This window comes from Amblyraja radiata, chromosome 17 (genome assembly GCF_010909765.2).
Source record: "Amblyraja radiata isolate CabotCenter1 chromosome 17, sAmbRad1.1.pri, whole genome shotgun sequence".
Classification (NCBI taxonomy): domain Eukaryota; kingdom Metazoa; phylum Chordata; class Chondrichthyes; order Rajiformes; family Rajidae; genus Amblyraja; species Amblyraja radiata.
In genome coordinates, this window is record NC_045972.1 from 30,125,564 (window position 1) to 30,128,986 (window position 3,423).

Consider the following 3,423-nt stretch of genomic DNA (forward strand, 5'->3'; position numbering starts at 1 on the left):
ACCCATTAAACTCCAAATCATTCCAGGCAGCTAATTTATGTCCCAGTTCTCAGTCTGCAGCACAAATGTGTAGTAGAGATATCAATACATATAACGGGATGCATTTCTGAGGATTTATCCAGCTTAATGCGCTTTAAAACTGCTAATACCTCTTCTTTGGTCATTCGCTCTAAGACATCAGAACTCCAATGCCCCAATTCTTTAACTTCCATGATCTTCCCCATTGGTGAAAACAGATAAGAAGTATTCATGATCTCCCGGTTGCTGGACCCTTTAATTCTCCTTCCCATTCCTACATAGACCCTTTTTCTGTCCTCTGTCTCCACTATTGTCAGAGTGAGGCTAAATGCAAATTGGAAGACTAGCATCTTATATTTCTCTTGGAGCAGCTTACAGCCCAGTGGTATTAATTTTGATTTCTCTCACTTCAGGTAGCCCCGGCATTCCTTCTCTCTCTATCCCTCCCCCACCCAATTCGCACTAGCTTCTCATTTTCACCCTACAAACAGCTTACAATGACCTGTTTCCTTTATCATTGTTACTTTTTTGCATACCTTTCATTCATTGTTCTTTATCTCTCCACATCATCGTCTATATCTCTTGTTTCCCTTATTCCTAACCAGTCTGAAGAAGGGTCTCGACCCAAAACATCACCCATTCCTTCTCACCAGAGATGCTGCCTGTCCCGCTGAGTTACTCCAGCTTTTTGTGTCTATCTTCCTTTAATACACCCCCCCCCCCACACCTCCTGTGCCTCTACGTAAAAATGGCTGTGCTGATCTTTAAGGCGACCTATCCTTTCCCTAGCCATTATTTTATTCTTAATATGCTTATAGAATTTCTTAAGAATTTCTTTATCGGCCAACGCCATTTCATGTTCACCTTTTGCCCTCCTCATTGGTTTCTTAAGTGTACTCTTACACGTCTTATCTCATGGAGAGATTTGCTTCATCCCGAATGCCTAACTCTGATGTATGCTCCTTTTTTCTGACCAGAGCATCTGTTGCCTCAGCCTCGCATTGCCCTGGACCAATGACATTGAAGCTATTGCCAAGAAACCATAAACACCTCTACTTCCTCAAAAGATTAAGGAAGTTTGACATGTCTACAATTACTCTTACCAACTTCCACAGATGCATCAAAGAAAGCATGCTATCAAGTTGCATCACATCTTGGTTTGGCAACAGCTCTGCCCAAGTCTGCAAAAAAGCGTAGAGAAAAATTGTGGAAATAGGCCAGTCCATCACATAAACCACTCTTCCCCCCATCAACTTCATCTAAACTTCCTTTTACTTTGGGAAAGTACCCAGCATAAACAGTGAAAATTTACACTTCGGTCATTCTCTTTACTCCCCTCTCCTATTAGGCAGAAGATACAAAAGCTTGATTCAGGAACAATTTCTTCCTTGTTATTTGACTACTGAACAGACAACTCATAAGGGTGTGGCCCCGATCGCATTATGGCCCTTGAATTTTTTTTTCATCTGCACTTTCTCTGTAACTGCAACAATATAATGCTGCAACACTATGTTCTGTACTCTGGTATTTTTCTCTTTGCACTGCCCACAGTACTCGTGTATAGCTTGATTGTACTCATGTATAGTATGATTTGACAAGATCTCCTTCTTCTTGCGAATGGCGTGCACAGCCTAAAGTTGTAGGACAACTTGTTCTATTTGATCTTAATTGATTGTGCATGCCGGGTTGATTGTATTCGTCGAAACAGGGCGGACCACGTGAAGGTTGCAATCTTCCACCCCATTTGACAAGATAGCACACAATGTTTTTCACTGTATTTTGGTACGCGGAAATAATAAATCATTGCCAAAACCAATATCGATATTTAAGAGGTGAGAGAAGCAACTTGATCAATGGTTGATAATGAAAGGGAACTAATACATGGAAAACTAATACTGCTTTGCAGGCTGGGGGATCTGGTACTGGAGTCGGAGTCTGACAATAAGATACAGGCTTTTCAGCTGTGAAGATAGGAAATACTTCTACATACAAAGTTGGAACTGTCTTCAGCAAACAGGATTTGATGTCAGGGCATTTGTTAATTTTAAATGTCAGGTTGATAAATGTAAGGCAGAATGAATGCAGAATAGAGAATTTTATAATAATAATAATAAACTTTATTTCGGACTCAAGGTCCAGACAAGGGACAACATTACATAAAAATGCATTGCATATTAAAAAATATAATATAAAATCTTAGTATATCACTTATAAAAGCATCATAAATTATATATTTAAAAAAACACAATACATGAATTAAAATCCAGAATAAAAGAATGATCAATGTCCTACAATGAGACAACGATGCCAGTGTCTCCACAACTGGGATTTGTAGCATGTAGTGCTAAACCTTATGTTTGACAAGCCCACAATAATTACAAGAAGCAGGCAACAGAAAACTCAGGGTTGCCCATGTAGATCGAAAGCAGGTGCTCCACCTATCCTGCATTTGTTTTTTTGGTGTAGAGAAGACCATGTGTGAATGCTGATGGAGTGGACTACACTCCATACCAAAACCAGGGTGTAGTTGAGAGACTGCCATCTGGATGCTCCTTCTTTCAATGCAGTTGAAAGAAGAGCAACTGAGTCATTGCTTCACCCGTTATATTTTGTTTCAGATTGATTGATCATGTTGTGGAGCATCCATGAATCCTCGATCCATTTTACCAGCAACAATTACAAGCAGCTTGTAATTTCAGCCTGAAGGAGGGTCTTTGCTCGAAATGTCACCTATTCCTTTACTCCAGAGATGCTGACTTACTCCAGCATTCTGTGTCTATCCTTGGTGTAAACCAGCATCTGCAGTTCCTTCCTACACATGACAAGCGACGCATGGACTTCCTTATTACTATGATTTATAGTATTCAATCACTCCTGCCTCACTTCTCACTGGACCAATCTTCCAGTAAAGTCCCCAGGCCATGTATATTTCAATCACGTCCTCTCTCACTCAAGTACTGTGAGGTACGGATATTTCAGGCCTCTGTACTGACAGTAGCAGCGAGAGGAGGGCATGGCATTCATGGTGGGGATCCTTGATGATAGATCAGATGTCACGTTCTTGAGGCAATACTTTAAATCCAAAGATAGACACAAAATGCTGGAGTAACTCCGTGGGTCGGGCAGCATCTCTGGAGAAAAGGAATGGGTGACATTTCGGGTCGAGACCCCTCTTCAGATATCTCGACCCGAAACATCACCCATTCCTTCTCTCCAGAGATGCTGCCTGTCTCCCGCATGTTGTGTCTATCTTCGGTGAAAACCAGCTTCTGCAGTTCCTTCCTGCACATTAATTTAAATCTACTCAATGAGTGTTAGGTCATTCGGCCTGAAGGTGTCGCTATGCGTGAGCCCACGCGCGTGTTTAACACGGGAAAGTCACCTCTTGCCACCACGCACGCACGC